Source organism: Pristis pectinata, chromosome 5, assembly GCF_009764475.1.
Source record: "Pristis pectinata isolate sPriPec2 chromosome 5, sPriPec2.1.pri, whole genome shotgun sequence".
NCBI lineage: Eukaryota > Metazoa > Chordata > Chondrichthyes > Rhinopristiformes > Pristidae > Pristis > Pristis pectinata.
Genome location: NC_067409.1, coordinates 51578428 through 51591051, shown reverse-complemented (window position 1 = coordinate 51591051; position 12624 = coordinate 51578428). Strand labels below are relative to the sequence as shown.

The 12624-nt window shown below is 38.3% G+C and overlaps 1 protein-coding gene across 1 annotated transcript in view; it reads left to right on the top strand.

Annotated features, from left to right (window-relative positions):
- LOC127570200 (ATP-binding cassette sub-family A member 13-like) overlaps positions 1–12624 on the top strand; it is a 201406-nt gene that overhangs the window by 32062 nt on the left and 156720 nt on the right. The gene's annotated exons all lie outside the window — the stretch shown is intronic.

Here is a 12624-nt window from a genome sequence, read left to right as displayed (position 1 = left end):
GGATATTTAGATTCCTGTACCTCCTGCCCTATGGTAGTAATGAAAAGAGGGCTTGTCCCGGATGGTGAAGGCCCTTAGTGATAGATGCCGCCTTCTTGAGGCATTGCCTCTTGAAGATGTCCTCGATGATGGGGAGGGTTGTGCCTTTGATGGAGCAGGCTAAGTCTACAACCCACTGCAGCCCCTTGCAATCCTGTGAATTGGAGCCTCCATACCAGGCTGTGATGCAACCAGTCAGAATGCTCTTTATCATACATCTGCAGAAATTTGCAAGAGTCTTTGGTGATATACTGAATCTCCTCAAACTCCTAACGAAGTAGAGCCACTGGTGTGCCTTCTTCATGATTGTATCAGTGTATTAGGCCCAGGATAGATCCTTCGAGATATTGATGCCCAGGAACATGAAGCTGCTCTCTACCTCTGACCTCTCAACGAGGACTGGTCTCGCTGATGTTGAGTGCAAGGTTGTTGTTGCAACAACACTCAACCAGCCAATCTATCTCACTCCTGTACGCCTCCTCGTTGCCATCTGAGTTTCTACTAACAGCAGGGGTGTCATCAGCGAATTTATAGATGGCATTTAAGCATGTTAAGAGAGTAACTAGTAAAACTTATGGGATCCTAGGCTTCATATTTAGAAGTATAGAGTACTAACAAAGGGAAGTTATTTTGAAACTTTATAAAACACTAGTTAGGTAATAGCTGGAATATTACACCAAGTTTCAGGCATCACACTTACAACAAATGTGGAGGTCTTTGAATGGTTCCAGGAATGAAGAATTTCAATTGTATGTTTACAATGGGAGAAGATGGGGTTGTTATCCTTGGAGCAAAAAGGTTGAGAGCAGATTTGATAAAGGTGTTCTGAATCGTGATAGGTTTAGAAAGGGTAAATAGATGGAGGCTGTTCCCAATAGTGGATGGTTTGAGGACAAGGGAACAAATGCAGATGGACAAAAGACAGAAGGGGATGTGAGGAAAAACTTATCTTAATCAGAGAGTTGTTAAAGTCTGGAACTCACTACTTGTATGGGTGGTGGAAATAGTCAGTTAGGGCCTTAAAATGATAAGCACTTGAGAGAAAATAACTTCCATGGAAAAGGGATAGAACACAGGAATGGCCATGAATAGATTGCTTTGCAAGAAACCAGCATGTATTTAATATGTCCCCTTTGGTGCCGATATGATTCAATGATATTTGGAAATGGAGTTCAGATTAAGGGGGTTTTAATTTTTATGTAAATGAAATAGATTAAAAATTTTTATGTTTTAGTAAGTAAATATAAAATGTCCTGCTCATAGTTGAAATCATCATTTATCACAGGACATGGAGAAAATGATGCAGGCTTAAGCTAGGAAATGCATAGGAATTATGGTTGGTTAAAACTTAAGTGACATGTACGCTAACTGGATGGTTGGTGTCATCAGAAGAAAGTTAGCACCCGGTGGTTTTGCAGGCTTAAAGAGCCTGCGAGTGAGAATGAGAGTGAGAGGGTCCATTGGCTTGTGGAGTTTTGATGAAGAAAAATGAAGTTGGGAAATCTGTCTATGGGGTGTAGAGTTGTAGTGGTTCTTGGATATGTGGTATCTCAATGGGGTAGAAGTTAGGCTTGGATCCAAATGGGAATAGCAATGGAAGCCTTGTATCTTTATAAAGACAAAAATGTTTTGTCTGGTTGTGTCATGTGATCCTAATGGTGGAGGACAGAGGATAGGGTTGTGTGTTTGCATCAACTAGTAGCATTTATTGGCTTCCCAACAGCTATTGAATTTCACGTCAAGCTATTTTGCTTGATAAAACAAGGGATGTTGCATCTGGAAGCTTTCCTGCCCTGAACCCAACAAATGATCTGCAACCCTTCGAACTCTTTTCCTCATCACAGCTTAACAATTCACCTCTCCCTCCATGAATAAAAGAAGAAAAAGATAGCTTGGAAAAAAAGAAAGAGGGAGTCAGACATTCAGATGCAATTGCAGACAGGCAGATGCAGACTGGTGTAATTGTCAGTCTGCTCCATTGCTGGACCCCAAGTGGAATCCAAAAGTGAAGCCTGGACATACTGAGGAACCTGCCTTTGCAATCCTATAATACTCAGACCTGGTGCAGAATTGGAATCCCCATTTATTTACATAAGCAATACTTACTTGAAGATTAGGAGGAAATAATAAATGGATTATTTATTTTTGCTTATTTTAATGTTTTAATCATTTCTTAGTGTTTTAACATGCCTTTCATTGTATTATTTTGGAAAATGCTTTAAAGTTAGTTCAGTAATTTCAATAGTTTTTTTTAATTGAATTTGACTATTAGAGAACAGCAAACTGAAAGTGAGGGATAAAAGAGGTTGAGTTTGGGATGACCTCATGCTTATCAGAAATAAAGCAAGGGAGGGCAGTCGCAGTGACTTGGAATAGGAAGTCTGAAGGCAAAGGTATGGATTAAGGTTTGACCAACAGAAGGGTTGAAATAGTGCTGGAGTCAGGCAAAATCATGAAGGCAGTCTTACAGATGGTATGTACAAGAGACCCAAAGTTCAACTGGGCTATATATGATACCAAAGTTGCAAACAAAATAGGTCCGTTTCAGGGAGAAGGATTGTGTTGATGGCTATGGAACTATATTGTGGCAGGGACTGAACACGATCAGTCAGGCTTGGATATTGGATAATCCATTTGACAATTTAGATGCAGAGGTAGAGTTGAGGGAACTGGTGGCGAGGGAAATCTGGGTGTGATCAGCATACATTTAGAAGCTAATTCTGAGGTATGTTATGTTTAATAAAAGGGAGTAAGACAAACCTGTCAATTACAGGCCAATTTGTTTAATGCCATTAGTGGGGAAGCTATTAGAAGCAATAATTCAGGAGTAGACACATTTACTTGATGATTTGATTGACTTTTGGGATAACTGGATGAATGAGGGCAGTGCATTTTATGTTTCTATGGATTTATAAAAGGTATTGGATGTAATTGTACATTTTAAGCTTGAATAAAAGGGAATGGAAGATTGATTAAAGGAGAAAAAGCTAAGAGCTATAGTGTACGATTTACAGTGGAGTTCCCTGGGTTTTAATACAAGCACCACTGTTGTTTCTATTATTTTAATGACTTGGCTTTAGAGGTGCCTTGCATAATCTGAAAATTTGCAGATGAGGTAAAACTTGGCAACTTCTGCGATATATAGTGAGGAAAATGGTAATAGGTTTCAAAAGGCCATTGACCAAGGTGACTACCCATCCCTATTAGGTCAAACAGTCCCAGCCGACAAAGATAAGTTCCTGGTTCTGTGATGATCATGGGGCAGCATTCAACGCTACAAAAATGCTAAAGTGGCAGTGGGGTCTACATCAGAGATGACAGCAATGGCAACAAGGGTAAGATCCATTACGTACTACCCCACAGCCTAAGATCACTTGCTGTAATGAGTAATCAAAAATCACTGAATTTATTCAAATCTGTGGCAGACAGAATTTTGAATTACAGGGGTATGGGGAACAGGTAGGAAAGTGGAACTGAGGCCAAGATCAGATTACCCATGATCTTATTGATTGATGGGACCAAATGACAAGTCTCTTCTATTTCTTATGTTTTCATGTTGTAGCACAAGATTTGATAAAAGAGTTTAAATCATTAAGGACTTGGGTAGATTAAATAGAGCATATCTACTTTTAAAGGCTGAAGGATGGATCAGCAGAAGGCATAGATTAAATTTAACTTTGGTAAGAGAGCTAGTGATGATATTTGGAAAACATTTTGATGCCGTGAGGCATGAGAAATATACTGGTTGTTAAGCTGGTGGATATAGATTCAATATTTGGCTTTCAAAGGGGAATAAGATAAACATTTGAAGGAGAAAAATGATGCAGGAATATGATGAAAGATTGGGAGAGTGGGATTCTACTAAAGAGCTGGCAATGGGCTAACTAGCCTCCTACTGAGCTGCATTATATTATAATTTTGGGTGACATGGAAAGATTAAGGTAAGGTTCTGGAAGAATGAGAGGCAGGAAGTTAGCCAACAATTCCAAGGTATCATTTTGCAAGGTTGAATGGGTGAATGATTTAGGCAGTTGCATTGTTGGAGGCAAGATTTCATCACAAGGCAAGTGGTAGACAAAGCCAGGATGGCAACACACCCATAATCAGATCTAGATCACTGATTTCATAAGAAGGAGAAAAACTTGCTTTTCTTGTTCTTAATAACTTGTTGCATGCCATGTGCCAATCCCTTTTATAGAATGTGTTTAGAATGAGTTTCAGCTGGTTGTTTTCTTGCTTGAACTGGAATGTCACCCTACAAAAGATGGAAACCAAGTGAGCTTGGATCATCTTCGTTGCACAATGTTTGTATGCACTTAATCCTTATGTTTAAGGGAACTATTGATTTGGGTGGATTCAATGTTTTACTGTGTCTCACTTGGAAAAAATGTACAGTTCTACTTATCGCAAACTGTTCTCCTAGTTCTTTTGATTCATTGCACTTTTCATTGTGAGCTGACCTACGCAAGTATTTGGAGATTATTTAAGGCTTGATACTTTCCATTAGTGATAATTGAATACAATGACTATTTTTAGGCAAGCAGATTTAGAGGCAGGTTTCTACTTCCTAATGATTTTGTAATAGAAAGGGCACTGTTTCTTTGACATGGAAGTGCTTAGTACAAACAGTGAGTGCCACTGAAATCAGGGCCTTTGAAAATGAAAAGAATTGGGATTATAGCAGATAAAGAAATTCAATACCCATGGTGTTGCTTTTAATCCTGCGGTTGGTGGGGCCATGTGTGGTATCATGATGTACCACTCACCTCTATTCCAAGTCAGGGTATATTAACTTGCAGGTCTCAGCTATTTCCTGAACTAGGCAGAAGACAGCAGTTAGTCAGCAGGTTGGAGAGAGTGTGGAAGCAGCCTGAGCTAACTGATTCTTCTTTTAAGGCAGTCCTTCAGGATCGAGGATGGCTTGCTTCCACTCCATTTCAGTTGAGGTAAATGTGGGACTTGTAGACTCTGCCACAGGTAGAGCAGTACATGCTTGAAGTGGTGGATAGTGGATGCGGTGCACTCCTTCCATCACCTCTGCTGGGCTTCTATGTACATTTGATGAATTGGCTTGAGGTACTCAATACCATGCTGAATGCTTCTTCTCCACTCTGAGTTATCATGGGTAGGAATTCTCATGAGTCAATGGGATTGTTATGCATTTTTCAAGGAGGCTTTCAGATCATCCTTCAGTCTTTTCCCTGCCCAACCTCCCTTCAGTCCAAGGGACTGCCCGAGAAGAAAGAAGATGAGGAGAAGTAGGTTTTCCCCTCATAATGGTTCACTTGTAATCCAATCTTGCACATTTCACCTTCAGAACTTGCCCAAATTAGTCAGTGAGGCCAAGCCATTCCCAGCCATTCCCAGCAGTTTAAGGGTATATACATGGCTTGGAATGATTTTAAACACCCTTTACTGATGTCAATCTCCACAGGGTTCCACTTTGCATTAGAACAGATCTCTGGATATGAGCTAACTAAATCTGTTTTCATACTGAAGCCAGTTCCTCTTGACCGAAGGTAACCCCATTGTGCAAGTTGACGTTCTTTTGCACTGAAGATTGCCTTTCGCAATACATGCATGTGATTGTAAACTGAGCCTTTCTAAAACTGAATATATATTCAAAGAGTATAAAGCTGGGTGTGTCTGAATTGTGTTGGCATGAAGTAAAATACAAAACTTATGTTGGAGACAAAGGTATGAGGAAATAGATTGTTTCTTTATTTAGACACTGTAAGTAAAAGCTGTGGATGCTGGTAACTCAGCCTTTGGACTTTGACCCTGCGGTGATTAGTGGGACCATGGTGTCCTATTTAGCATACTCTACCTTAGAAAGGATTTAACATCTTTAGAGAAAGTGTGGTGGACCTTTACTGGAATGGCGTCGGGGAGGCTTGACCAATTACAGGGGGAGATTAAAATGTAAGAGGAGATTTACTATACAGTATGTGTTTAAAATCATGAAGTGTTTAGGAGCAAATAACAAAAGCATCTGTAACTGGAGGGAACAATATTAAACTTATTGGCAAAAAAAAGAGCAATGAAGAAAAATCCTATACGATTATGAATTGTTTTAATCTGGAATGCATTGCCTGAGAGGTGGTGGAAGCAGATTCAACAATAATGACCTTTCCTAAAATAAAACAGAAAATGCTGGAAATAATTAGCAGGTTAGGGAGCATCTATGGAGAGTGAAACATAGTTAACATTTTGGTTAACAAATCCATCTCTAATGTTAACTCAGTTTTTCTCTGTTCACAGACACAGAGGCTAGGCATTTCCAACATCGTTTGGTTTCAGTTCTCCACAACAGAGCTAACCTTCATTTCATAGCTTTACATGTCCCTTTCTTCATCCTCTTTGTCTTTCTAATTATCCTCATTAATCTTTCAACCAATTGGCTCTGTAAACAGTGGAATCACCTTGGCAATTTGGCCTCACCCTTTTAGAGATATTCCCTTTGACCCAACCATCCTTCTCCTGCCCATGCAGCCCTGTCAATCCCATAAAGTCCTCCTCACTCACATCTGACAACACTGTCGCACTGCAAATAGTGCTGCTGCTGCACAGTTCCAGTGATCTGGTACAATCCTGACCTCAGGTGTTGGCTGTGTGGAGTTTGCACGTTCTCTCCGTGACTATGTAGGTTGCTCCTGGATGTTCCAGTTTCCTGTCACATCTCTAAGATGTGCTGATTGTTTAGGTGACTATTGTAAATTGCCTCTGGGCTTGTGCAGGTGGATGGCAGGAGAATCACAGGTGGGGGTGGGAGGTGGGAGTCAGGATGGCTGGTGGAACAATAGCATCAGAGAGAGAATAGGTTAATAGGTTATAAGGAAATAAGTGGAGGAATGAGACAGATGGGAATGCTTTGATAGCTCGCTCAGAAATGATGGGTCAAATGGATCCTTCTATCTGCTGTAAGAAATAGAACAAAACATAATAAATCTGGGGATGTGCCAAAACTAGAACAAATCACGCAGCCTGACATAGTTGTACATATAGAACCAATTTTTTAGCCACCCTCCAGATTTCCCCATCACCTTTCATCAGTAGGCCCTGTCCCTTTGGAAGGACACATTCATCAAACGTCATGGCATAGTGCTATACAGTCAAGGGGCTATGACCTAGAGAGTTCTAAGTATATGTTTTGAATGGCAAGAAGTCTCATGGAATCTGGTCAAGGATAGGCAAGGAAACCTTCTGCTGATTAAAACATTTTATCCTATGTCAGCTAAGGATTTGGCACTTCTCTATGTTAAACACCAATTAGAAGAAGCCCTGAGGGGAGCAAGAGCAAAGAATACATTGCAACCATTACCTTTGTTACCTTACTTATTATGACTCTTGTCTCCTATATAAATCATGTGCATTGAATGCTCATTGATTTTTTTATAATATGTGAAATCACCTCCCTATTGAACTGTGTCAAGCTAAATGCTTGAGCCAGATTTTGAGCCTAATATTAAACTTGACCAAACCCTGGAGTGTTACAGGAAACAGAATGTCTTTACCACAGGAATGAGATTGCATGCTTTGTCAAATGAGAAGCCAAGCACAAGATTAGAAAGTCTCCTGTAAGTAACATGAGGAGATGTTCAATAGAGGTTTTATTGTCTGTTTTTGTCAACTTATAATGGAAGTTTTTGATGAGTTACAGTTAGTCTTTCCCTTTGGAACTCATTCATACATCATCACTTTAACTTGAATTTCAACAAGAAAATGTGATACTCCAGTATTCCAGGGAGAGTGTTAAGAAACAAAAATAACATTGTGTGATCATATGCACAAAATGCTTATTTTAAGTGAGATAAAGAAACTTAAATCCTTTTTTGTGTTTTGGTCCACTTGATAGCAATGTTAGTTGTAAATAGTATTTTAAAATCTGCTGTAAGGAAAGAATTTTACAGCCTGTATGGCTATATGGGCTAAACTTGTGCTAATGAGCTAAATTTAAACTGTCCTAATAGTGTTAGTATTTATTATTAATATACTTAATATTATTAAAAGCCATAAATTATTCTTTGTCATATGAATGTGTCTAGCATCACCTGTAAGCCATGAGTCTTTGGAGGTATGAGAAGTAAAACATGTTTAAAAATGGTTTTTACCTTACCCATCTTCATATAGCTGTGATTTATACACATCTGAGCTAATAAATGGCTTTTGCAGGCAGGCAAAGTATAAACTTATTTTGAAAACTGAGAAAACAGGTGAAGGGCTATAATCCATTTTTGTAGGACAAAATAGAGTTAAACTAGAGTTAGGAGAGAGTCAAGAAAGAAATGATCTAAAGAAGCAAACTGCTTACTCTGATTTAAACAATAGCATTGGCGGGAGAAGGAATCACATTGGAGAGAGAAGGCAATGTTCTTGAATCACAGCAGCAACAAAAGAAAATAGAGGAACTAAACAGATGTAAGATATATATCAGAAGATTTGGACATACATGTGTATATTTCTCAGTTTGTGCTGCTGATTGCTTTAGTTTAGTTTTAAATTCTGCCCATGAAAACAAAATAGCAGGAGAGGGCAGTTTAGGTATAAATTGGAGCAGTTGGTATTCAGAATGATTAAAAAAATCACAATATGTTTTGCATAATTGTTTCATTTCACCCTAAACATTTATTTTGACAATGGGGAAAGTAATCACAGTCCGAGGCACCACTTTGCAAATCACTTCCATTTAGTCTGCAAGCATAACCCCAAGCTTCAGGGCGCCCATCAGTTTAATTCTACAACCGCCTCCCACACGATCTCCCTGTCTTTGGCCTCCAATATTGTTTCAGTGAAGTCCATTGCAAGCCAGAGAAACAACACCTCATCTTCCACTTAGGCACATTGCAGCCTTTCAGACTCCTCAATGCATTCAGTAAGTTTAGATAACCTGTTATTCCATCTTTCAGCATTCGCAGTTTATTCTCCCAGCATGCTCCAAGATTAATTGGCCTATTCTATTTACACCTTCTCCAGACCTTTCTGTTATTCACGAGGCTTCACCAGCCCCTTTCACTGGGCGCCATCACTTCATTTGACATTTAATCTATCTTGTTCTTCTCCCAATTACAAACCTCTGTGTTCTGTCTGCCTCACCCCCCCCCCACCCTTTCTATGCAATTTAAGATCATAAGAAATAGATGAAGGAGTAGGTCATTTGGCTGTTCAAATAAGTTCATCATTCATCAAGATCATGGGTGATCTTCTACTTCAGCACTATTTTCCTGCACTATCTCCATATCCCTAATTTCCTTAATATTCAGAAGTCTATCGATCACTGTTGATTGAACTTAACAACTGAGCATCTACAGTCCTCCATGTTAGGGAATTCCAAAGATTCACCACTCTCTCAGTAAAGAAATTTCTCGTAATCTCCATCCTAAATGGTCTACCCCTTATTTTTAAGTTCCTTGGCCAGAGACTGTTGAAGACTGTAAGAATTTTAAAATTTCAATAAGGTTTTCTCCCATTCTTCTAAACTCTAGAGAATACAGGCATAGTCTGCTCAATCTCTCCTCATAGCATAAACCTACTATGTCAGGAACCAGTCTGATGAATCTTCACTGCACTCCTTCTATGGCAAGTATCTCTTTTCGGTGAGGAGATCAAAACTGTATACACAACTCCAGGAAAACTTTCACGAAGGCCCCATATACTTGGAGTAAGAAGTCTTTACTCCTGTACTCAAATCCTCTTGCAATATATGTCAAGATGGTTTTGTCTTCCTAATCACTTGCTCCAACATGCTGGTTTTCAGCCTTTTGATGATTTGTATACAATGACACCATGGTGCCTTTGAACATCAACGTCACCCATTTCTTACAATATAAAGATACTCTGCTTCTTTTTGTTTGTGCACCAAAGTGAATAACTTCACATTTTTCCACATGATATTGCATCTGTCATGTTCTACTCACAATCCCACCTGGATTTTTTTTTATCAACAGCAAACTTGAAAATGTAACAGTTGGTCCCCTCAGCCAAATCATTAATATAGTTTGTGAATATCTGGAGCTCAAATGCCAATTTCTACGTTACCTAATGGTCACAGCCTGTAGCCTGAGAAAGAAACTTTTACTCCCACTCTTTTCTTTATGCATGATAATGTATTCTCAATCCATGTCAGTTTTTTATACCTACTTTGACCTTGTTGGCCAACCTCCTCAATGGGACTTTATCAAAAGCCTTCTGAAAATCCAAATACACCACATCACTGGTCCCCACTTAACTATTTTACGTCACATCCTCAAAGGACTCCAGTAGATTAGTGAAACATGACTTTCTCTTCATATATCCATGCTGACTCTGCTCAATCCTATTACAATTCTCAAGGTATCCTGTTATTGCATCCTTCCCCGGTAACAAATAACCTGACTTACAGAAATCCAACTTTACACAAATTCTTGCATATATTTTTATAGCATTTATCAAGCTAGTAATAATAAATATAATAATAAAATCTTTCATGGTATTCATTAATGACTGGATACAGTATATATTCTATTAATTGAAATATGGGTAGTGTTAGGGTAATTATTCAATGTATGCAGGGCGATATAATATGGGTTATTATAGAAAATGGATGTTTCAGACATGCAGAAATCAGTTTATGGACATTTCTCAGGAATAGAACCCATACATAACCCAGGGACTACCTGTACAATCCAGCATTTTCCCTACTACTGATGTTAGGTAACTCCCTACTTAAAACTTAATAACAGGTCAGTGGCTCCCAACTTAAAAGTTGATTTCTTTTGAGCTTCTTTCAGTATAAGGTCATTGACTTGACAGATTAACTCTGCTTCTTTCTCAGTAGATGTTGCCTTAACTATTATTTCCTGTATTTTCTGTTTGATTTTTGCTTTTGAACATTTATGAGAGTTTGTCTGACTTAATTCTCTCTCTGTCTCTGTCTCTGTCTGTCTGTCTGTGTCTCTCTCTTTCCCTCTTGCAATGTGGGCAGTAATTACCCACAGGCCATTCAATTAATGTAACATAGCCTTCACAGTGGTGAGTCTTAGCTTATTGTCTTGGCGGCACAAATTGGTGTTATCAAGGATAAATTTCACTGACAGCAACACCTGCCTGAAATTCACAACCAGCATAAACCAATGGGATTATGTGAAATGGTAGCAGTTCTATACAGAAATCCCCACCACATTAGACCCGTGGAATCAATCAAGGTCTATATATTTGCAAAATATGGTGATAGTGATAGTGATGTGGGGTGACTTGTTGGGAACAATGAGAATTAAAGAAGAGAACTGGAACAAGGATGGGAAAAATCCATGTAAAAGTTCGTGTAGCAAAACATAAGTGCAATCACAAAAGGGGAAACTGTAAACTTGTAAACCTTTAAGAACACTAAAGTGATATAAATTGGCTTAACAGATGGATTATTTATTTATTAGAAATATTTTGTAAAGTCATTAATGCAAGTCAAGTCGAGTTTATTGACATGTGCATGAGTGCAGTCAGGTACAAGTACTATGAAAAACTTCTTTGCAGCAGTATCACAGGCTCTTAGGTTCAGACAACACACAGAACATATATGTGTTAATTCTGGCAACATATTGAGGCCAAAATAAAAAAAATACCAAAAATCTACATGTAATTTGGAGAACTAGAATATATTTCCTGTTCTTCACAAGTTCCAAATATCACCTTAAACGTACTTCCTCAGCTTTGCATTCCTGGTGTTTTAAATTGAGGAACAATTACTAAACAAAAAGTTATTTTCTCCTTAACTGCTTGAGTTTCTTACTTTTTAACCTTTTTCTTTTAAAAGTGAAAATCTGTTTTCCAGCTGTTGCTTCACCACTCCCCTTCCACAGATGCTGCCTGACCCACTGAGTTCCTCCACCAACTCATGCTTTGCTCCTGTTTTCTTGTTTCTTTTTATTTAATTTCTATTATACGTGATGGCGTAGCATAGACTGTAATTTCATTTATTTCAGTTTAAAATAATTTTAAAAACATTTTCTGCCTACTTTTATATCTTTCACTTAATCCCAGAACAATGGCCTCTTGCCCTCCTATTTTAGGTGATGGCCATTCCAATATGTAAATCAACAATCTATGACAAACATAAACACTGACTGTTATCTTAAAATTTAGGTGAGAACTTGCACTGTGCATCCTCTGCTTGCTTTCTGTTGGTGATCAGTTGAAAAGTAAATCTTAATCTAAACCTAAACTTGTATTTCAATTTCCATTCATCAATACCCCTTTACTTCTTGATTTGGAATGTCTTCAATATGACAATGGCTTAATCTTAAATATTTCATCCTTATTTTCAAATCACTTCATAGTCTTGCCTTGTAACCTCCTCCATCTCTACAACCATTTCTCCCTAATTTGACCTATCAATCATCCCTGATTTTAATTAATCCATTTGATTATGATTTTGGTCACCTAGATACAAAGAATTTCTTTCCTAATCCTTCATGTTTCTAAATCTTTGCTTCTTCTTTTAAGAAACTCCTTCCTTAAAACCTTTTCCTTTTAGTAAGCATTTAGTTACCTGTACTCACAGCCTGGATTTTACATCATTAATAATGATAAGGCTCAAGATTATAATGAGATTTC